This window comes from Grampus griseus (assembly GCF_964374135.1).
Source record: "Grampus griseus genome assembly, chromosome: 13".
NCBI lineage: Eukaryota > Metazoa > Chordata > Mammalia > Artiodactyla > Delphinidae > Grampus > Grampus griseus.
Window position 1 is genome coordinate 41607253 of NC_139007.1, and position 25082 is coordinate 41632334.

Below are 25082 nucleotides of genomic sequence, written 5' to 3' on the forward strand. Positions count from 1 at the left end.
ATATGCCAGCAGGTTCTTCACTAGCAATTCTTGTATGTGGATTTTCCATGGTTATAGCAGTTTTTGTTTCCTCAGCCCTGGCAGAACTGCTCATTGAGCTGATTTCTCCAGTCAGTCCTTTCCTTTGGGAACAGGTGTCCTGACACCATTTAGCCCTGAAAGGGACATTGGAGATAATAACAAAAAATAGCTAACACTTCCTGAGTGTTCATTGTGTCTCAAGCACTGTTCTAAGTGCTTTACTTGTATTAACTCGTTTGATCCTCATAACACTCTGAGAGATCACCTTATAACTACATGGTGAGACACATCCCGAAGCTATATTTACCTAAGATCTCCCCAAAAGGGCCTATAACAAAACCCTAATGTACTTTCAGATTCAGTACTCTTTTTACTACTACTGAATCAACGCAGAGAGAAGATAATGTACTTGAAGAATTTGTCCCATATGTGTGCAAGTCTATCTATATACACATAAATATAAATATGTGACAACTGTAATAGATGAAGACTCTAGGCCAAATACTTCTTAACATCTGTAAAAATTAAAAACAACAACAACAACAATAGTAAATCCCCTCTCAAATTAACTTGGGAACCTGCTTAAACCAAATAGGAATTACCTTTGTCTTTTCCACTTCATCTAGGCAACTCACCAGAAGTTTGAGTTAGAGGATTTCTGGATTGTATTCTTTGTCCTCCTATTGAAATATTTTATTAGACACATATAGTACTTCTCATATATTGGGCACTGTTCAACCTTGATTAACTTTATTAGCTCTTCATTAGATACTTTAATCTTCACAGTAGTCCAATGAGGGGGCACTATTGCTTATTTTATTGGTGAGGAACTACACTGCAGATAAGTAACTTGCTAAAGGTGCTCAAAGTGAAGGATAGAATCTAGGCAGACTTGCCCCGGTGCCCACATAACCTCCTCACCATATCACCTCTCCCATCCGTTCAGGTTAAGAAATCAAAGTATACAACTCTGCAAGTATGTTGGAATGCATGGATAAAATGAGCCATGATGCCTTACTGGTTTTGACTGGGGAGGCGGGGAACATTTCTCCACCATTGGTAAGCTCTCATCCTCTCCAGTTAATGGGTGTGCTAATTCCCAGTACACACTCAGTATAAATGAACTGTGCTTTGTGCTGGACAATGGGAGACCCATCGGAGCCTCTGGGCTTCACACAGCTGCAGGTCCCTGATTTAAACACCAATCCCTTTATTCAGGCCCTGTCTGCTGGCCAGTCGGCCAGCGTCTTGCACTTCTCAGCAGTGATTTCCATGTAGCATCCTTGGAGGAGCTGGTGGAAGTCATTTTCCATAGTGATAATGATAATCTTCCCCTCCCCTTTCATATCCTTGCTCCTCTGTTATTTTGTGTTAAAATAGCATTTACATTTAAAGAGGAGAGATGACCTTCTGTGTCTACCTCTGCTTCCTCGCTGCTACGGCAAGAGGGGCACTCCCCCGAGGTACGCACCAAGGTTAACATTCCCAGAGCGTCAGTCCACAGGCATTTTTGTCATTTAACAAAGACTCTTCCATTCACCAGTGAAGAGGGTTCCTATCAAGGAGGTTTAGCACCAAATATGCCTCAGGTGTTGGGAAGGAATGCCTCTGGGTAGATGGTAGAAGGAAATCTCCCCTAATTCTTAATACAAGCCTAGTTCAGACAGATGACTCTTTTTTTGTACAGTGCTGACCCTGGGAGATGCCTTAAGGATAACCAGAGTGAGGCCTTCCTGGCAAGAGTAAAGAAACTGATGTCCACAGAGGCAGAAGGACTCGATCAAGGAACACAATGTAGCCGCATAACCACAAGTGTTGGCTATCTTCTATACTTCCCTCCAGATTCACTGTCCAGCACCCTCCACCCTGCTCTGGGCCTGGGAGGCTGACCCATCTAGGCTGTATCAACAGACAGTCTTGCTCCTTGGCTTCGCTGATGGGAGGTCTGGCAGGAGGTCAGAGGAGGTAGCTGGATGAAGTTAGGTTTTATTTCCTTCTCTCTCTCCCTGCAAGTTTGCCTCAAACCGACTGTGCCTCTCCCCTGGAGGCACAGCTTCTCTCAAGGTTGCCTGCAATGTTCTCAGGTTATAATCTCTGCCTGTGAACTCTGCTTCCTCAATTCCTCACGCTCAACATGCAACGTTCTCCTTCTCCCGAGAGTTTCTTTGAACTGTGTGTATTTATTGTATTTTTATTCTCACGTCAGCATTTTCATGCACACTTCCAATTCCACATACCTTTCACTTCTCTTTCTTAAGCCCCATACCTAGCTTGCAGATGCTCCCCTGTTTATCCCCTGATTGTAAACTCCTTGAGAACAGGCAGGACCTCTGCATCATGAGGATTGGGACTGTGTCCGTCTTGTTCCTGGTGACTGGCACAGCCTGGCACGCAGTATGGATGTACATGAGTGAATCAGTCTTTGATTCCCTGCACAAAAGACCAATACAAAGTAGGACAACAAAATCTGTCTATTAAAGAATTGTTCTCTCAATGCCTTCAGCTCCATAAATGGAGAGATGTTCAGTTACCACTGATAGTTGTGTGATTTTGAGGAAATCACATCTCTGTAGCTTCCTCAACTCTACAGAGAGATAAGTGATATCCAGTCCTGTGTTTTCCTCTTAGTGATGGCAAGAGAACTTAAATGGAATACTTGATGTGAATGGAATGCCTTGAGGTTCTTGGAAGAGAAAGAATCATTTTTCGGAAAAGATAGAATCTAATAAGAATTCTGTATTGGAGAAGGGAAATGTTGCTTTTTCAAATTATGTATTTTCCATTGAAGTAAGTAAGGGACCCTGTCCCATGTCTGGCACAGATCAAGCACTTCATAAATACCTGCTATAATCTTTAGTGATTATTCTGCAAAATTCTACTCTAACATTAAGCAATGAATTCAAGAATTTCTTTGTCATTATATTATTAAAATGGAGTGTGATGTGCCTGTTCATAGTGTTATGGGCTAATTGTATCATTGTTATATTAATAAGAATTACATTAAAACAATTCATGTGGATATATAGGTGCACTGGCGGGTGTGGTGTGATGGGGATGGGATTTGTTGTAGAAGATGAAGCAACGGGATATAAAAGAAGGAAACAGGTTGTGAAGTAACCCATTCAGGAAACTTGGCAACTTATTTGCATTCTGGGGTTTTTTGAAATTACAAAAAAATTTTTTTCTTGTTGCAAAAGCAGTATCTGTCTATTACAGTAGAATTTTAAAAAATACAGATAAATAGGGCTTCCCTGGTGGTGCAGTGGTTGAGAGTCCGCCTGCCGATGCAGGGGACACGGGTTCGTGCCCTGGCCCAGGAAGATCTCACATGCCGCGGAGCGGCTGGACCCGTGAGCCATGGCTGCTGAGCCTGCACGGCCAGAGCCTGTGCTCCGCAATGGGAGAGGCCACAACAGTGAGGCCCGCGTACCACATAAAAAAAAAAAAAAAATACAGATAAATAAAGAATAAAAAGGGAAGTACTGTACCTAAAACCCCATTATAGTGAACATCTTTTAATTTCACCTTTCCCCTGGCTTCTTCGTCTGGGGCACTACAGCGGTCCCACTGCATGAGGATTTATTGCTGCAACTGCCAACATGGCAGTTCAGTTGTTCAGCCAAAGAGTGGGGGCATTTTAGAGACTCTATACAAAAACTATCAAATTAGACCTTTCTGGCAGTCCATTTCCTATCAAGGTATATTCAGATGACTCTAATCCTATGAATCGACGGCTATGTCTATTTTATCATCATCCTCTCGGCATCCACCACAGTGGCTGGAGTAGTAAGCACTCATATTGGTTTAATGAATAATAAATATTTATTGAGTACTTACTATGTGCCAGAAACTGATATGTGTATCAATTAACGGTGACAACTATTATTTTCAGAGAAGTTAAATAAATCACCTAAAGCCCTCCAGCTACTAGGTGCCAGAGCAGTGTTTGAATACGGTGTCTAGCTCCAGAGTCGGTGCTCTGAACGATGAAGCTCTTCAATGGTTCTTCAGTGACTGACCGAATGACTGATCCTATATATACCAACTGAAATGTAACTTCCTCTGGGATGGTTTCCCTGTTTCCTCAACCAGGCTGGATTTTTCTGTCTGTGCTACTTAACACTCCATACTTCTCTTTTGTAGGACTTACCTTACTTGCAATTATTTTTTTAACATCTCCTTTCTCCACTATAAGATCCATGAGAGCAGGAGCTGTGTGTATGTTCACAGCCTTATTTCTAGTACCTAGCACAAGATCTGGCTCTGTTCACATATTTACTGATCGACTGATTGACAGCTGAGCAAGTGAAGGTGGGGAGCAGCAAGAGGATGGATGCAGGTTACATCTGGCTTCTACTTTGCAGAATACAAACAGCAGGCTGATGTGGAGTTAGAGGAACTAATGGTTCAATTGTAGTCAGCCTATTTTTCTGATTTCACAGAGTTCAGTGTGTATGTAACAGCCTTTTGAGATTGGCCTGCCAATGTTAATTCCTATGCAAGGTAAAGAATGAATGAAAGACAATGGGAGGGGCCACAAGCCCCAGAGAATGATCAGGGAGGTGAACCTCTATCTTCAATATCTGCTGGGATTTAAGAAGCAATTTGCCAAGCGATAAGGGTTATTTGCCAGGCAAAAAAGATACAAAAAACAATGAATATGTAATAGTTATTAGCTTTTTTGCACAAAAAACAGTATCAAGTATATAAAGCACAATTACGTACTGGAGTACAAGAAGGAAACCACAGTTGTGAAGGGAATTACAAAAGTCTTTGACAGGGCTTCCCTGGTGGCGCAGTGGTTGAGAGTCCGCCTGCCGATGCAGGGGACGCGGGCTCGTGCCCTGGTCCGGGAAGATCCCACATGCTGTGGGGCGGCTGGGCCCGTGAGCCATGCTCGCTGGGCCTGTGCGTCTGGAGCCTCTGCTCTGCAACGGGAGAGGCCACAGCAGTGAGAGGCCCGCGTACCGCAAAAAAAAAAAAAAAAAAAGTCTTTGACAGATCATTGCAATAAGATACCACCTCACACCAGTTAGGATGATTACCATCAAAGAAACAAATTCACAAGTGTTGGTGAGGATGTGGAGAAATTTGGACCCTTGTACACTGTTGTTAGGAATGTAAAATGGTGCAACTGCTATGAAAAATGATATGGTAGTTCCTCAAAAATTAAACATAGAATCACCATATGATCCAGCAATTCCACTTCTGGGTATATACCCAAAAGAATTGAAAACAGGGACTCAATTACTATTTGTAGACCAGTGTTCATAGCTGCGTTATTCCCAGTAGCTAAAAGGTGGAAGTCACCCAAGTATCCATTGATGGATGAATGGATAAACAAAATGTGGTAAACACATACAATGGCATATTATTTAGCCTTTAAAAGGAAGGAAATCCTGACACATGCTACAACATAAATGAATCTTGAGGACATGATGCTAAATGAAATAAGCCTGTCACAAAAGGACAAATACTGTATGATTTCCCTCATGTGAGCCACCTAGAATAGTCACACTCACAGAGACAGAAAGCGGAATGGTGGTTGCTAGGGTCTGGATGGGGAGGGGAGAGTAGAGGATTATTGTTTAATGGGCACAGAATTTCAGTTTTTCAAGGTGAAGAATTCTCTGGATGGATGGATGAATGGTAGCACAACAACGTGAATGTAGTAAACGCCACTGAACTCTACGGTTAATAACGGATAAGATGGTAAATTTCGTTACGGGTGTTTTACTGCAATTAAAAATTTTAAAAAAGGTCTTTGACAGACACAATTAGATTTTCTTTTAATTTTAGAGGATTTGAATAAATCAATAAGCATGTTAACTAGCCATATAGAAGACTTTGCATAGAAAATGGTATGCCCATACTTTCCCAATGTCCATGGACTGCTTAACAAATTTGATCACATGATAGACAAGAAGCATCAATAAATTGCCCTAAATATAAGTTATTCAGGCTGGATTTTATTTTATTTTATTTTATTTATTTATTTATTTGCGGTACGCGGGCCTCTCACTGTTGTGGCCTCTCCCTTTGTGGAGCACAGGCTCCAGATGCGCAGGCCCAGCGGCCATGGCTCACGGGCCCAGCGGCTCCGCGGCATGTGGGATCTTCCCAGACCGGGGCACGAACCCGTGTCCCCTGCATCGGCAGGCGGACTCTCAACCACTGCACCACCAGCGAAGCCCTAAAGTAGTTTTTTAAATGTATTTATAAGGTCAAGAAACCATCATCACAATCTAATTTTAGAACAATTTTGTCCCCCCAAAAAGAAACTTCATGCCCATTAGAAGTCACTCTCTATTCTTCCCTGTCTCCCTCAGGCTGAATTTTTAACCAACATGTAGAATCACTAGGAAATCATAATACATGAGATGATGTTTTTTGTTTCTCAAATTGGCAAAAAGCAAACCAAAACAAAATGACCACCCAGGATCAGTGAAGATAGTTTCAATACCCCTCTGGTCATCTCATAGGATGGGACCAAGCCCTGGGCTGGTGGAACTGTTCTGTCTGTCTTACCAAAGATAAGATGGTGCTCATTTCTCTTGCTGGGGGACCTATGGTTGGTACTCAGAGAGTAACTGGGGAGTTGAGGATAATAAAGAACAGGTAGGCAAAGGGAAGAGGTATAAGGAATAAGTCATTTCAGAACAGTTTTGAAGACAAGGAGGAAAACAGTTTAAAGGAATGAGGGAAAAATTTCTAGGTAGTAAGAATGACGAATGTAAGGAACAGATTGGCGATGAGAGCTGAAGTAAGTGAAACAAAGACAGTCATTCCTACAAGCCTTGGACCTGTGATTCCATTTGAGGTTGTCCTAACCACTGTGTTCAGTATGACATATGAACTTTAATTAATACAAATTAATTTCATTTTGTGATTTTAGAGGGTTTTGTATCATTTCTTCTGGAGAGGCTCTCTTTCATTTTAAGTAAAACACAGTTCCAGGCATAATTTGTTTTGGTCCCCTTTCCTCCACTGTATCCCAACGTCCTTTTGCTTCTTTCCTATCTCTCTGATTCTCCCAGGGAACTCTGCACAAAGTGGGCACTTGATAAATGTGGCCAACTGTACATTTTTTTCCCCCAAATGAGCCTAACAAGGCATATAATTCAATGATTTTTTTTACATCTTTATTGGAGTATAATTGCTTTACAATGGTGGGTTAGTTTCTGCTTTATAACAAAGTGAATCCGTTATACATATACATATATTCCCATATCTCTTCCCTCTTGCATCTCCCTCCCTCCCACCCTCCCTATCCTACCCCTCCAGGTGGTCACAAAGCACCCAGCTGATCTCCCTGTGCTATGCGGCTGCTTCCCACTAGCTATCTACATTACGTTTGGTAGTGTATATATGTCCATGCCTCTCTCTCGCTTTGTCACAGCTTACCCTTCCCCCTCCCCATATCCTCAAGTCCATTCTCTAGTAGGTCTGTGTCTTTATTCCTGTCTTACCCCTAAGTTCTTCATGACATTTTTTCCCTTAAATTCCATATATATGTGTTAGCATATGGTATTTGTCTTTCTCTTTCTGATTACTTCACTCTGTATGACAGACTCTAGGTCTATCTACCTCATTACAAATAGCTCAATTTTGTTTCTTTTTATGGCTGAGTAATATTCCATTGTATATATGTGCCACATCTTCTTTATCCATTCATCCGATGATGGACACTTAGGTTGTTTCCACCTCTGGGCTATTGTAAATAGAGCTGCAGTGAACATTTTGGTACATGACTCTTTTTGAATTATGGTTTCCTCAGGGTATATGCCCAGTAGTGGGATTGCTGGGTCATATGGTAGTTCTATTTGTAGCTTTTTAAGGACCTCCATACTGTTCTCCACAGTGGCTGTATCAATTTACATTCCCACCAGCAGCGCAAGAGGGTTCCCTTTTCTCCACACCCTCTCCAGCATTTATTGTTTCTAGATTTTTTGATGATGGCCATTCTGACTGGTGTGAGATGATATCTCGTTGTAGTTTTGATTTGCATTTCTCTAATGATTAATGATGTTGAACATTCTTTCATGTGTTTGTTGGCAGTCTGTATATCTTCTTTGGAGAAATGTCTATTTAGGTCTTCTGCCCATTTTTGGATTGGGTTGTTTGTTTATTTGTTATTGAGCTGCATGAGCTACTTATAAATTTTGGAGATTAATCCTTTGTCAGCTGCTTCATTTGCAAATATTTTCTCCCATTCTGAGGGTTGTCTTTTGGTCCTGTTTATGGTTTCCTTTGCTGTGCAAAAGCTTTGCAGTTTCATTAGGTCCCATTTGTTTATTTTTGTTTTTATTTCCATTTCTCTAGGAGGTGGGTCAAAAAGGATCTTGCTGTGATTTATGTCATAGAGTGTCCTGCCTATGTTTTCCTCTAAGAGTTTGATAGTTTCTGGCCTTACATTTAGGTCTTTAATCTATTTTGAGCTTATTTTTGTGTATGGTGTTAGGGAGTGATCTAATCTCATACTTTTACATGTACCTGTCCAGTTTTCCCAGCACCACTTATTGAAGAGTCTGTCCTTTCTCCACTGTACATTCCTGCCTCCTTTATCAAAGATAAGGTGACCATATGTGCGTGGGTTTATCTCTGGGCTTTCTATTCCGTTCTATTGATCTATCTTTCTGTTTTTGTGCCAGTACCATACTGTCTTGATTACTGTAGCTTTGTAGTATAGTCTGAAGTCAGGGAGCCTGATTCCTCCAGCTCCGTTTTTCATTCTCAAGATTGCTTTGGCTATTCGGGGTCTTTTGTGTTTCCATACAAATTGTGAAAGTTTTTGTTCTAGTTCTGTGAAAAATGCCAGTGGTAGTTTGATAGGGATTGCATTGAATCTGTAGATTGCTTTGGGTAGTAGAGTCATTTTCACAATGTTGATTCTTCCAGTCCAAGAACATGGTATATCTCTCCATCTATTTGTATCATCTTTAATTTCTTTCATCAGTGTCCTATAGTTTTCTGCATACAGGGCTTTTGTCTCCCTAGGTAGGTTTATTCCTAGATATTTTATTCTTTTTGTTGCAATGGTAAATGGGAGTGTTTTCTTAATTTCACTTTCAGATTTTTCATCATTAGTGTATAGGAATGCCAGAGATTTCTGTGCAATAATTTTGTATCCTGCTACTTTACCAAATTCATTGGTTAGCTCTAGTAGTTATCTGGTAGCATCTTTAGGATTCTCTATGTATAGTATCATGTCATCTGCAAACAGTGACAGCTTTACTTCTTCTTTTCCGATTTGGATTCCTTTTATTTCCTTTTCTTCTCTGATTGCTGTGGCTAAAACTTCCAAAACTATGTTGAATAAGAGTGGTGAGAGTGCGCAACCTTGTCTTGTTCCTCATCTTAGTGGAAAAGGTTTCAGTTTTTCACCATTGAGGATGATGTTGGCTGTGGGTTTGTCATATATGGCCTTTATTATGTTGAGGAAAGTTCCCTCTATGCCTACTTTCTGCAGGGTTTTTATCATAAATGGGTGTTTAATTTTGTCAAAAGCTTTCTCTGCATCTATTGAGATGATCATATGGTTTTTCTCCTTCAGTTTTTTAATATGGTGTATCACATTTATTGATTTGCGTATATTGAAGAATCCTTGCATTCCTGGAATAAACCCCACTTGATCATCGTGTATGATCCGTTTGTGTTGTTGGATTCTGTTTGCTAGTATTTTGTTGAGGATTTTTGCATCTATGTTCATCAGTGATATTGGCCTGTAGTTTTCTTTCTTTGTGACATCCTTGTCTGGTTTTGGTATCAGTGTGATGGTGGCCTCGTAGAATGAGTTTGGGAGTGTTCCTCCCTCTGCTATAGTTTGGAAGAGTTTGAGAGGGATAGGTGTTAGCTCTTCTCTAAATGTTTGATAGAATTCGCCTGTGAAGCCATCTGGTCCTGGGTTTTTGTTTGTTGGAAGATTTTTAATCACAGTTTCAATTTCAGTGCTTGTGATTGGTCTGTTCATATTTTCTATTTCTTCCTGATTCAGTCTTGGCAGGTTGTGCCTTTCTAAGAATTTGTCCATTTCTTCCAGGTTGTCCATTTTATTGGCATAGAGTTGCTTTTAGTAATCTCTCATGATCTTTTGTATTTCTGCAGTGTCAGTTGTTACTTCTCCTTTTTCATTTCTAATTCTATTGATTTGAGTCTTCTCCCTTCTTTTCTTGATGAGTCTGGCTAATGGTTTATCAATTTTGGTTATCTTCTCAAAGAACCAGCTTTTAGTTTTATTGATCTTTGCTATCATTTCCTTCATTTCTTTTTCATTTATTTCTGATCTGATATGATTTCTTTCCTTCTGCTAACTTTGGGGGGTTTTTTGTTCTTCTTTCTCTAATTGCTTTAGGTGCAAGGTTAGCTTGTTTATTCGAGATGTTTCCTGTTTCTTAAGGTAGGATTGTATTGCTATAAACTTCCCTCTTAGAACTGCTTTTGCTGCATCCCATAGGTTTTGGGTCGTCGTGTCTCCATTGTCATTTGTTTCTAGGTATTTTTTGATTTCCTCTTTGATTTCTTCAGTGATCACTTCGTTATTAAGTAGTGTATTGTTTAGCCTCCATGTGTTTGTATTTTTTACAGATTTTTTCCTGTAATTGATATCTAGTCTCATAGCGTTGTGGTCGGAAAAGATACTTGATACAATTTCAATTTTCTTAAATTTACCAAGGCTTGATTTGTGACCCAAGATATGATCTATCCTGGAGAATATTCCATGAGCACTTGAGAAAAATGTGTATTCTGTTGTTTTGGATGGAATGTCCTATAAATATCAATTAAATCCATCTTGTTTAATGTATCATTTAAAGCTTGTGTTTCCTTATTTATTTTCATTTTGGATGATCTCTCCATTGGTGAAAATGGGGTGTTAAAGTCCCCTACTATGAATGTGTTACTGTCGATTTCCCCTTTTATGGCTGTTAGTATTTGCCTTATGTATTGAGGTGCTCCTATGTTGGGTGCATAAATATTTACAATTGTTATATCTTCTTGGATCGATCCCTTGATCATTATGTAGTGTCCTTCTTTGTCTCTTCAAATAGTCTTTATTTTAAAGTCTATTTTGTCTGATATGAGAATTGCTACTCCGGCTTTCTTCTGGTTTCCATTTGCATGAAATATCTTTTTCCATCCCCTTACTTTCAGTTTGTATGTGTCTCTAGGTCTGAAGTGGGTCTCTTGTAGACAGCAAATATATGGGTCTTGTTTTTGTATCCATTCAGCCAATCTGTGTCTTTTGGTGGGAGCATTTAGTCCATTTACATTTAAGGTAATTATTGATATGTATGTTCCTATTCCCATTTTCTTAATTGTTTTGGGTTCGTTATTGTATGTCTTTTCCTTCTCTTGTGTTTCTTGCCTAGAGAAGTTCCTTTAGCAGTTGTAAAGCTGGTTTGGTGGTGCTGAACTCTCAGCTTTTGCTTGTCTGTAAAGGTTTTAATTTCTCCATCAAATCTGAATGAGATCCTTGCTGGGTCGAGTAATCTTGGTTGCAGGTTTTTCTCCTTCGTCACTTTAAATATGTCCTGCCAGTCCCTTCTGGCTTGCAGAGTTTCTGCTGAAAGATCAGCTGTTAACCTTATGGGGATACCCTTGTGTGTTATTTGATTTTTTTCCCTTGCTGCTTTTAATATGTTTTCTTTGTATTTAATTTTTGACAGTTTGATTAATATGTGTCTTGGCATATTTCTCCTTGGATTTATCCTGTATGGGACTCTCTGTGCTTCCTGGACTTGAGTAACTCTTTCCTTTTCCACATTAGGGAAGTTTTCAACTATAATCTCTTCAAATATTTTCTCAGTCCCCTTCTTTTTCTCTTCTTCTGGAACCCCTATAATGTGAATGTTGTTGCATTTAATGTTGTCCCAGAGGTCACTGAGACTGTCCTCAGTTCTTTTCATTCTTTTTTCTTTATTCTGCTCTGCAGTAGTTATTTCCACTATTTTATCTTCCAGGTCACGTATCCGTTCTTCTGACACAGTTATTCTCCTATTGATGCCATCTAGAGTATTTTTAATTTCATTTATTGTGTTGTTCATCATTGTTTGTTTCATCTTTAGTTCTTCTAGGTCCTTGTTAAATGTTTCTTGCATTTTGGCTATTCTATTTCCCAGATTATGGATCATCTTTACTATTATTATTCTGAATTCTTTTCCAGGTAGACTGCCTATTTCCTCTTCATTTGTTAGGTCTGGTGGGTTTTTTTCTTGCTCCTTCATCTGCGGTGTGTTTTTCTGTCTTCTCATTTTGCTTATCTTACTGTGTTTGGGGTCTCCTTTTTGCAGGCTGCAGGTTTGTAGTTCTCATTGTTTTTGGTGTATGTCCCCAGTGGCTAAGGTTGGTTCAGTGGGTTTGTAGGCTTCCTGGTGGAGGGGACTAGTGCCTGTGTTCTGGTGGTTGAGGCTGGATCTTGTCTTTCAGGTGGGCGGGTCCACGTCTGGTGGTGTGTTTTGGGGTGTCTGTGGACTTATTATGATTTAGGGCAGCCTCTCTGCTAATGGGTGGGGTTGTGTTCCTGTCTTGCTAGTTGTTTGGCATAGGATGTCCCGCACTGTAGCTTGCTGGTCATTGAGTGAAGCTGGGTGCTGTTGTTGAGATGGAGATCTCTGGGAGATTTTCGCCATTTGATATTATGTGGAGCTGGGAGGTCTCTTGTGGACCAGTGTCCTGAAGTTGGCTCTCCCACCTCAGAGGCACAGCACTGACTCCTGGCTGCAGCACCAAGAGCCTTTCATCCACATGGCTCAGAAGAAAAGGGAGAAAAAGTAGAAAGAAAGAATTAGTAGAAGTAGAAAGAAAGAAAGAAAGAAAGAAAGAAGGGAGGGAGGGAGGGAGGAAGAAAGGAAGGAAGGAAGAAGGAGGGAAGGAAGGAAGGAGGGAAGGAAGGAAAAAAAGAAAGAAGGAAGATAAAGTAAAATAAAATAAGTAAAATATAATAAAGTTATTAAGATAAAAAATAATTATTAAGAGACAAAAAAGAAAAAAATTAAAAAAAGAAAACGGATGGATAGAACCCTAGGACAAATGGTGGCAGCAAAGCTATACAGACAAAATCTCACACAGAAGCATACACATACACACTCACAAAAAGAGGAAAAGGGGAAAAAATCATAAATCTTGCTCTCAAAGTCCACCTCCTTAATTTGGGATGATTCGTTGTCTATTCATGTATTCCACAGATGCAGGGTACATCAAGTTGATTGTGGAGCTTTAATCCGCTGCTTCTGAGGCTGCTGGGAGAGATTTCCCTTTCTCTTTGTTTTCACAGCTCCCGCCTCTGCGTGTAGGTCGCTGGAGGGCGTCTGTTCTTCACTCAGACAGGACGGGGTTAAAGGAGCCGCTGATGCGGAGGCTCTGGCTCACTTAGGCCGGGAGGGAGGGAGGGGCGCGGAGTGCGGGGCGGGCCTGCAGCGGCAGAGGCCGGCGTGACGTTGCACCAGCCTGAGGCGCGCCGTGCGTTCTCCCGGGGTAGTTGTCCCTGGATCCCGGGACCCTGGCAGTGGCGGGCTGCACAGGCTCCCCGGAAGGGGGGTGTGGATAGTGACCTGTGCTCTCACACAGGCTTCTTGGTGGGGGCAGCAGCAGCCTTAGCGTCTCATGCCCGTCTCTGGGGTCCGCGCTTTTAGCCGCGGCTCGCGCCCGTCTCTGGAGCTCCTTTAAGCAGCGCTCTTAATCCCCTCTCCTCGCGCACCAGGAAACAAAGAGGGAAGAAAAAGTCTCTTGCCTCTTCGGCAGGTCCAGACTTTTCCCCGGACTACCTCCCAGCTAGCTGTGGTGTACTATCCACTAACCGCCAACCCCAGTCCTCATCCTGCCCTCCGACCGAAGCCCGAGCCTCAGCTTCCAGCCACCGCCCGCCATGGGGGGTGAGCAGACAAGCCTCTCGAGCTGGTGAGTGCTGGTCTGCCCTGATCCTCTGTGCGGGAATCTCTCCGCTTTGGCCTCTGCACCCCTGTTGCTGTGCTCTCCTCCGCGGCTCCGAAGCTTTCCCCTCGTCGCCACCCGCAGTCTCCGCCCGCGAAGGGGCTTCTAGTGTGTGGAAATCTTTCCTCCTTCACAGCTCCCTCCCACTGGTGCAGGACCCGTCCCTATCCTTTTGTCTCTGTTTATTCTTTTATCTTTTGCCCTACCCAGGTACGTGGGGGGGTTTCTTGCCTTTTGGGAGGTCTGAGGTCTTCTGCCAGCGTTCAGTAGGTGTTCTGTAGGAGTTGTTCCACGTGTAGGTGTATTTCTGGTGTATCTGTGGGGAGGAAGGTGATCTCCGCGTCCTACTCTTCCGCCATCTTTTGATTTTTCTTACTTTGAAAAGTATGAAGTGCTACTATACAAAAGTGGAACATTCATTTGTCACCATTACCATAAAGAAAAATATCTATCAGATATTTTCCTAAGGGCTTTTCTCCAAGAGCCTTGGACCTCACCTCAAAGAAAACCATTGCTTTTGCCTGGGGATTCAGTTTTCTAGTCCTTAAAATCAGCAGGATGATGCCCCCCCAAACCCTGGTTTTCTTGGAAGTGGGAAAAAGGGCATGAAAATACCCTAATAAAGCCAGAGGGTTTTTGCTCGGTTCTGGACTGCTTTCCACTGACCCCCATTGTGGGGTACTGTCATAAACCCTTGGAGGGAAGTATAGGGGAGCATACAGATCCCCAACTCTTCAGAGGAAAAACGTATAGCTCTCAGAAATGTACTTATTAACTCAAACCAGTCTCAGCTCTATTTTGCATAGTGTGAACATTACAGGTTTTTAACCCCGGTGGAAAATACAAGGACAAAATATGAGCACATAGACCAGGCTCCTGCTTCTCTTAGGCGCTTCACCTTGTTGGGCTGGCTTGTCTGCCAGCTACGCATGGGACTCTCCTTGCTTCACTTCCCTATGTCCCCCTCCAACAGTTTCTCCTGTGATCCATGCCCATCTCCCAACAATCTTCCCCTCTCTCAGAACAGCCGCTGATATCAGGTGTTGACCCCTCTTATATGTCCCCTGGTCATAATTGATTGATTGGGGTGGACGCCTGACCCAAACTGGCCAATCAGAGTTTCTCTCCTGAGAATGTGAAGAGTGACACAGACAGACAGGGACTAAAAGTTATGGGACCTGAGTCCCGGTGTGGTAGGCAAAATTTCGAATCCCCTCCCCCCAACCTATAATATAATGAGATGATGAGCTATCACTCCCACAATTGTTATGCTTTGTGGCAGAGTTGACCTTAAGACGGGAGATTCTCCGGGTGAGCCTGATCTAATTATCTGGTTCTTTCAAAGCAGCAGAAGTCAGAGAGATTTGAAGCACGAGGGGAATATGACACCCCACTGCTGGCTTGAAGATGGAAGGGGCCATATGAGAAGAAAGTGCAGTGGTTTCTAGGAGCTGATGAGGTCTCCCAGCTGATAGCCATTGAGGAAGTGGAAACCTCAATCCTATAATCACAAGAAAGTGGATTCAGCCAACAACCTGAGTGAGCTTAGAAGTAGATTCTCTCCTTAATCTTCCAGATAAGACCTCAGCGTGGCTGGCACCTGGACTTTGGCCTTCAGCAGAGGACCCAGTTGAGCACTGCCAGACTTCTGACCTACAGAACTGTGAGTTAAGAAATTTATGTTCCTTTAAGCCACTACATTTTTGATAATTTGTTATGGCGGCAATAGAAAATGAATGCACAGGGCACAGGGCCACGGCAATGCATTGTGAGGCGGCCGGGACCTCCTGCAGCTGAGGGCCTCAGCACCACCTCGTTCCTTCCTTCCTTCACATTCTTCACTTGGTTCTGTGAGCTATGTAGACGTCTTCCAAACAATTTCCCTTTTTCTGCTTAAGTCAGTAGATTTGGTTTTCTGTTGCTTATAACCAAGGAGCCTCAACAAAATGGGGTGTAGACTGGGGTGACCTGCAAAAACAGTGTGATTCTGGTTCCTGGAAGTGTTGCTGTGTGAAAACTCATGAGAGATTAAATGAACTTTGGGAAGTCTCGGAACTTTAAATAAATTGAAGGTTATTGAAAAAATCTACTATTTTTGCTGAATATTTATAATTGCATTTTGAAGATATTATTTAGTTGAATGATAATATTGACTTTGGTCTACAGATATGCCTACCCACGTAAACCCAAGCTACATTGTTCACTAATAGGAAGACTTTGCAATACGCTTGTTCATTTGGTTAGAGCACACATTTGAAAGCTCCCTGGAAGCCTGTAGATTTGTTTACACCAGGTAAAAAGCTAGGTGAAGCCAGGGCATGGTCTGCTGCTTCGGGCACTGGTGTCCACCCCACCCCCACCCAGTTCCAGCTGGCTGCCCACAGCAGAGTACAGACCCCAGCAGGAACCATGCCAATGTGGCCTCTGGCCAGGCAGAGTGAGGGAGCAGAGTGACAGAGATGTCCAGGTGCAGACAGCTGGCTTGGCGGGGGAGAAGGGGATGATTGACACAGAGGAAGAGGGGCAGGCCATGGACACCATCCAGAGCCTGGGAATCTGCCCATGCATGGACTCCCAGTCTGCAGGGGCCTGTCACCCTCCATCCTTGAGTGTATGGAGGAGGGCATGGACAGTAAGCTCCCTTTTCACTCTGCAGCTTGAGGGTGGGGCTGGGAGTGAAATAGGAGAAGGAGGGAAGAGAAAACAGCAGAGGGAAGATGCATCCCTGTAAAATTCACCTCATAATGAAGAAAGTCCCTCTTGGCTTTGCTTGCTTGGAGAGGAGAACAAGACTGAGGGCCACAAGATTTCTTTTCAGATGTTCCTGTAAATGCCACCAAGTAGTAGAATTTTTTTTTTTTTTTTTTGTGGTAATATCCTTGGTGCAGGAAACATGACTGAGTTAGTTACAGACAACGAAATACAGTCCCTTCTGGGTGGGGTCAGTGGGAAAAGGAAGAGGATAAGGCCTAGGGGAGGGAGGAGAGACTGTGTTAAGCTGTGTGTAAGCAGGAACAAAGAGTAGCTGGATCTTGGACATTCAAAGAAGGAGCAATTCTAAAAAGAAGAGTACACTCCAGTCTGGGGGCGTTCTCCTTTGGGCACAAGGACAGAAAACCTGGGTTGCTTATACAAGGTTTATTCTGCACCCACCCCGTGCAGACTGGAGGTTGCAGGCTTAGCCTGGGTGCCTGGGGACAAGCCTAGCTGGTGTCAAACTGCCAGCCAAGCCACATGCATAATTAGGTGGATTTGGATAGAAACCCAGCCACCTGAGCCTACTTGTCTGCCTTTCTACACTTGGGTTTTGCTTTATCTTTCCCCTCTAACCAGTTTCTGTAAGGCTTCTTTAAGGCTTAACACTATATAAGGCTCCATATATAGTATTTCTTCACAATAGGAAAGAAGTACTAAATTGGCTGGATTCCTAGCTGAAAGTCAATCTTGGTCTTCCACTGATAGGAAAATCTCTTATCAACCCTACTCCTTTCCCAAGAGAGCCTATAGATCAGGCATTTTGCCACTTTTCAGATCTTTCCCCAGGCTGAAAGTAACTGGATAACCATCATTTTAAGATAAAGGATATGTTCTCTGATGGACAGTCCAGGGGAATAAGATATTTGGGATTTTTTCTTTTCTTTTCTGCTTCTGTTCATCTACTTAACAGTGTTCCAGCAATTTACTCCTTTCACACTGGTCTCTTTGGCTGTAAACTGGAGACGCTAATTCCAGTCATTTCCCTCATAGTTCAAGACAGATTTAATGAATCTTTATGGACCATATAAACCAGTTTTTTATTGCACCTCTCCCTCACTCCCATAACCACATACGCGTTTCCTGCGCCATTTGATAAAGCCTGAATGTACTCACTCTGGCTTTAGCCCTAGCATGTTTTGCTCCTTAAGGAAGAAAATGAGTTATTGTTCACTGCCGACTTGGGTTGTCTTTTGCTCTGTGGAGTCTTTGATCTTTCAGCTGCCCTTCCCTCTGCTGATCACAGCCTTCCCTTAACCATTTAAAAGGCTCAATGGGTCTTCTGACACGTGGTTCAACTCAGATTTCTCAGTGTGCTTTTAGATGGTGTCTCTGGGGACGTGTTTCTCTGACCCACTGAGTCAATGCTTTTCATCAGCCCCAGGGCTCTGCCAGGGAGCACGGTTTCTCTTGCCTGTTCCAGCTCTTACTCATTTAATTGAGAGCAATGACAGCATGTATTTAGGTAGAGGAGATCTCTTAGGATTTAAAAAATGGTGAGTACAAAATCTGTATTTTGGTATATAGTATTATAGAAGGATGTTCAGTTTTAAGGGAAATTAGTTTTGAGATTGCTTTACAGATGGGGAAATTAAAAAATCAGGGATGGATTGTTTCTGCTCTTTCTTGCTGAAAGAGGGGGCTTAAGGCAGGAATGTGTGAGATTCCAAATCCACTGCTATGCCCAGAAGGGGTCTCACTTCTCCCTGCCTCCCTCCTCTGCCTGAAATAGACATCAGTGGGGGTATGTTACCCTGGGACGTGTGTGGAGCCAGTGAGAGTGTGGCATCACAACCGCCATGTTCCCAGGGCTGTGGATGGCTGGTGGGGAAGTGGGGAGGGAAGAATTCGCCCCCAGCACCTGCACCATGCCTGATCCATCACAGGCACTCAATACGTATTTACTGAATTAATTTGATTTAGAGCCAGAAAATCAGTCCTCTCTTGTTTAGTGAGTCCAAGATGCCTAATCTGTGAAAAAGAGCTATTTCTTGCCCTAGCTCCTTCATGGAGTGGTTTTGAGGATAAATGTGAAGATGTCTGGACCATAAAACACACCATACATTTATGGCATTTCTCTTGGATACAGCCCTTGTTGGGAAGGCCATGATATCACAATTAAAGACAGTTTGTAAACCCTTTCCTAAATGACTTCAGCGCCTGAGTGTAAATCTTGTCTCCCCTCTCACACACTCTTGAGATCGTCCTCTCACAACTGCGTTCCCTACCACAGGTGGTACCACAGTTAATGGGATTGGGTGAGAGTCAAATGCAAATCACGTTCTTCCCAAGTTGCCAGCTTTTGGCTTTTGGCATTACCTATTTCAAATGTTTTCTTCTGCTCTAGACATATGTTTGAAGGGCTATAGCATTATCTTTTATTGAACTAAATTTGTCCTTACTTAGGACATTTTCTTATGGAATTTAATTCATAAATTAATATATGTAATCTGATCAAAAGAGTTCATGGCACATAGAAAGTGATATATAAGAGTTAGCTTCTGCTGTTATTGGTTGCTAACCTACTTAAATGTCTCCTCTTCAGAAAGGTCTTCTCTGATTACCCTATGTTAAAAGAGTACTTCCCACTCTCTCCTCTTTGCCCTGTTTTATTTCCACAATAGCACCTATCATTATAGTATTCAATCAATACTTTGTTGCTTATTATCTGACTCCTCTACTAGAATGCAAGCTCCATGAGGGCAGATTTCAGATGTGTTTTGGTCACCTCTCTTCCTAATGCCTCATACATAGTAGGCCCTCAATAACCATTTACTGTCTGGACAACCATGCAGAATTTTCTTTTTCAGTTGGTCAGTGTTGTTCCCGGAGCTAGCCTGTAGTGGCCTTGTAAGAGCCAATTGCGTGCGTTTCTTCCCAACTCTGTGTTTGTCGATGGCATCATTTGTAGCCTGAAATCAGTCATGGTGGGGGAGTTTATACCACGGCAATAGGCAAATACTGTCAATCAGCACCTGCTCCCCCTTTCCCTCCAGTCAGCTGTTCAACATTTACCAGCACACCACTGTTTCTAAAGAACCAAATCAACTACAGATCAGTTATACTGTTTAAAAGGCTGGTGTAGTGAATTAAAAATGGCTACAAATTCTTTGTCACTGCCCCTCATTAGGCAGTAGAGTCTATCCACTCCCTAGAATTTTGGCTGCCCTGTGACTGACCGATAGAGTACAACAGAAGTGACCCCATACCAATTTCAGACCTACTCTGTAAGAGAACTGGCAACTTCTCTTTCCTTCTTCTTGGAACTCACTCTGCTGTGAGGAAATCCAAGAAGATTCGGGGAGAAGCCCACGTAAGGGAGAATTGAGGTCACCAGCCAATAACCTCAGCTGAGTGGTCGATGTCAATTTGCCAGGCCTGTGAGTGAAACCATGGTAGGGGTAGACCCTGCAGCTCCAGCTGGCTCCCCAGTGGTTGCCCTGTGGATCAGAGATTCCCACCACGAGCTGCCCAATCTGCCAAATCGGGAACACATAAACAACTGTTGTGTATTAAGCCGCTAAATTCTGGGGTGGTTTGTTATACAGCAACAGACAGCTGAAACAGCTGGGTCATAAACACTTTGAGAGTGTCTGGAAGTGGTCGGGATTTGGTGAGTTCTGACTGGCTGGATTCGCTTGTGGTCTGAGCCTCAGTCAGTGGCGCACATTCACAAGAGTAACTTTGACAACAGATACATGCTACATGTTTGTATTTCCCACAGTGAAATATAAGTAGAGTCAGAGGATTGCTGTTGGATTGGATGTGAGGATGAGGGAAAGGGATCAGTCCGAGATGACTCCTCAGTTTTTGATCTGAGCAACTGGGTGGATGACAGTGCCATTAAAGGTGACTAGGAAGAGTCGTGAAAGAGCGGACTGTGCGGGGGGCGGGGGGTGGTGGGAGCATCAAGCATTTCCTGTTGGTTATGCTAAGTTTGAGTTGCCAAATAAGTACTGAGAGATATGCATCTGAACCCCGGAGAAGAGTTGGTGCTGGAGATACAAACTGAGAGTCATCAGCTTGTAGGTGATATTTAAAGCCATAGATATCAGGTAGATAGAACAGAAAGAGATTAGAACTAAGCTCAGGAGGCTTTGGGGTTGAGCAGAAGAGAAGCAACAAGTGAAGGAAAGGGAACTAAGAATGGGTGGCCAGTAAGACAGGAGAAGAAACAGGATAGTGTAGTATCCTAGAAGCAGTGAAAACATGCTTTAAGAAGGAAGGACATGATGGATGTGGTAAAATGCTCCTGAGAGGTGGAATAAGATTGAAGACAGAGAATTGTCCATTGGGTTTAGCCAAATGGTGGTCGTTGGCAACCTTAATAAGATTTGTTTCAGTGCTGTGGTGAGGGTGAAATCCTGATAAGATGCATTACAGACAGAATGAGAGGTGAAGAAATGGAGACATCATGTAGGGACAACTTTTGAGTTTGCTGTGAGCAGAAGCAGAGAAATAGTGTAGGAGCTGGAAAAGGATGCAGTTAAGGGTGGGGCACATATAAGAGTAAGTGTGCAGACTTTGGGAATGAGAAGAGAAAATAGTGATTCATAAGAGGAGGTATACTTTGGAGGAAGAAGGTTGTAAGCAGGTGAGACGTGATGGGAATGATGAGACTCAGTGCTCAAGTGGAGGGTTGGTCTGAGAATATGGACAGTTTATCCATTTTATATTAGTAAAGACGTAATATGTGTACCGTCTGCAGATGCAGATAGGTTGTTAGATTTATTAGCGGAATGATGAAGTGATTCTCATCAAATTTGGTCTATTCGATCGGTGAAATAAAAGTTCAGATCATCATCAGAGGGTGAGGAGAGGAGGATGGTGTTAGTGATTTGAGAAAATGTGACAGAGTTGCCCTTAGACAGTGAGAACGTCAACTCCCTAGAGACATCGTTTAGGATTATATTATCAGTGTGAATGAGCCTAACCCCTACTTGAAAGTTTTTTGTTTTTTTAAATTATTAATTAATTTATTTATTTTGTCTGCGTTGGGTCTTCGTTTCTGTGCGAGGGCTTCCTCTAGTTGTGGCGAGCGGGGGCCACTCTTCATCGCAGTGCGCGGGTCTCTCACTATCGCGGCCTCTCTTGTTGCGGAGCACAGGCTCTAGACGCGCAGGCTCAGTAGTTGTGGCTCATGGGCCTAGTTGCTCCTCGGCATGTGGGATCTTCCCAGACCAGGGCTCAAACCCGCGTTCCCTGCATTGGCAGGCAGATTCTCAACCACTGCGCCACCAGGGAAGCCCCCTACTTGAAAGTTTTTGTCATAAAGTTAGACCATTTTGAAAGATGATGTGTTTTTCTCAGCTACACTCAGCAGGAAGTAGAGTGTTTAACTGTGGTTGGAACTTTGTCGGACAATAAAATGAACAGGGCAAGCAACAAAGGAGGTATGGGTATGGATATAGATATAGGGGTGTGCGTTTGTGTAAAATTGTGTATCATGGGATCAGAACTTGGTCAATAGTAAGGACAAAGGTAAAGACATGGACGGGGGCAGAAATGTGGGTAGGGGGAGAAAGAGCAGAGCAATGATGGGTCCAATGAATCAGGAGTCCCAATGGGGTGTAAGCCTTGTTGCGAGGAGGACACTAGAATGACTGAGCTGGAAGGACAAGCAGTACTCAGAGAGTGGAGGCTTTAACTTGAGATATTAGGGGTGGTGCCCTCACTGGTGGTGGTGAGGACTGGGATATAACCATGGTAGTAGGTGGCTAAGATAGGGTGGGAGAATGTTTTCAGAGGTGAAGAGATGAAGAACCTGCAAAGCCAGGATGATGGTAGACTGTCCTCATAGAGGTTGAGGTTTCCAGGAATGATGACAGAAGGGTTGGTAGAAAGGAAGACAGTTGAGCCACATGTTAAAAATCAATAAATAGGGCTTCCCTGGTGGCACAGTGGTTGAGAGTCCGCCTGCCGATGCAGGAGACATGGGTTTGTGCCCCGGTCCGGGAAGATCCCACATGCCGCAGAGCGGCTGGGCCCGTGAGCCATGGCCGCTGAGCCTGCGCGTCTGGAGCCTGTGCTCCGCAATGGGAGAGGCCACAGCCGTGAGAGGCCCGTGTACCACAAAAAAAAAAAAAAAAAAAAAAAAAAAAAATCAATAAATGAAGGGTAGTGACCTGGGAGTCAGTGGTTGAGAGCACCGAGGCAAGGGGGTCATGGGTGCTATAGTCTGATGACATGTTCTTCAGAAAGAACTGAGATTTTTAATAGAGAAGATAGCAGACATGCTGTGGAGGCAGCGATGGGGAACCAGCTTGAGGTTCTGTGTGAGAGGATGGAGGAACAACAGTCTCCACTTGCAAGAGCTACACAGGAAGCTTCCTGCTCATTCCTACTAGACTCAATGCTCCCCTTTTAGAGAAAGACAAATATCGTATGATGTCACTTATATGTTGAATCTAAAATATGACACAAATGAACCTATCCATGAAACAGAAACAGAATCACAGACATAGAGAACAGACTGATGGTTGCCAAGGGGGAGGAGGCCGAGGGAGGGATGGAGTGGGAGGTTGGGGTGAGCAGATGTAAGCTTTTATATACGGAATGGATAAACAACAAGGTCCTCCTGTATTGCACAGGGAACTATATTCAATAACCTATGAGAAACTATAATGGAGAAGAATATTAAAAAAGAATGTATATACATGTATGACTGAATCACTTTGTTGTACAGCAGAAATTAACACAACATTGTAAATCAACTGTACTTCAATAAAAAAATACTGATTAAAACAAATGTTCCTCTTTTATAACAGATATTCTGTAATATCTGTAACTCCCTAGCTGTAACATAATACAAAGATAAAAAGGAAAGTAACTTAACAATAAGATAATTTCATTTTGACATGTAAAAGTGTTTGGTCATGGCTCTGCCAAAAGGCCTAATGAAGTTGTTCACTATTCGGACCCATTAAGGGAACACTGTGAACGTGACTGCAGTACAGGCAGACCGTAAGAGGTGTGTTGCCTTCCCGGATGCGATTTCCCAAAATGTTGCCCAACTCTCCGAAGGTGCACAAAACAAAGCGTAGTGTTCCCCCAATTTAACGTGGAAGTTTTATTTCTGCAAAATTCAACATATTTTACCACTGTATGAAAAATACTTGGGGTTTCTATATAGAATAGAGTTAAATTCTGGCTTCAGATGATTATAAACGGTTTCCTAAGTTACATGCTCATCTGGCAGGATACAGAGCAATTCCTCCTTGTGAGGGACTGTTGTGCTCATTGCAGCAAATCCTACCCCCTGGCAGAAGCAGCATCCAGTCATTTTGACAACTATCATTTCCAGTTGCTAAAATGCTTTCTAACCACTGAGTTAGGATGACAAGGTGAGGCTCAGAGATGAAGTTGGGGACACAGGGGGCTTGCTGATCACACCTCATGGGTTCCAGAGGACAGACTGCAGGGCTTTGGGGGTGGGGATAGAAGGCTCAGTGAGACGAGGGGACTTTCAGAGCTCTGGGGATAAGAGCCCAGGCGGCAGGAGGCTGGGCTCCCCGTCCTGAGGACGTGGGCAGAGATGTGAGAGCTGACAGGAGCTACATCCGGTGGTCTCTCAGCGGAAGCTGGGAAATCAGGTCAAATTACAGCTTCCTCCTCAGACTAGCCCGGCAGGCGGAGTCGGCAGGCGGAGTGCTGTGCAGAGGGGCTGTGCTGAGCCTGGGGCACAGGCCCCTCAAGGGAGAGTTTTTTTTCCACATTTCCTCACAGTCTTCACAGTTGTCAGTTTAATGACTGCATAATGTTCTGAGGTGCTGGTATACCATGAATTATTAAAACCATTACCCTGAAGTTGGAAAATTAGGTTGTTTCCTTTTTTTTTTGCTATTTAGAATTTGTTGCAGAGATTGTTGTCAGGTGTATTTCTTTTGCTTCAGTTCATTTTTTTGTATTTGTTTTTTTTATTGAAGCACAGTTGATTTACGATATTTTTTGCTTCAGTTTAAATACTTCCTGAAAAATAAACCTCTAGTAGTCCATGGGCCCATACACCTTTCTAATATTTTTTCATGCTGCCATTTGCTACCCAGAAAGAGCTTTTTTAAAACCAATTTGTGAGCATATTGGTTTCACTGCAATCTCATCAAAATTAAGTGTCATTTAAGCTTTTTTCTTCTTACATTAGTGGTTATGACATGGAAAACTCAAGATTGCTTACAATTTAGGTTTTTTTGATTATCAGCAAAAAGGATATTTCTGTGTTTGTTTTACTGTTTGTAATTCTTTATGTGAATTGTTCATGACCTTTGTGCAATTTCCTTTGTCAGATCCCAATGTTTTTTGTTCTAAATTTGAATGAATTCTTCATAGAACACAGGGGTGATACACACACACTGTCTTCATTACTGATACAAAATTCTACTCTC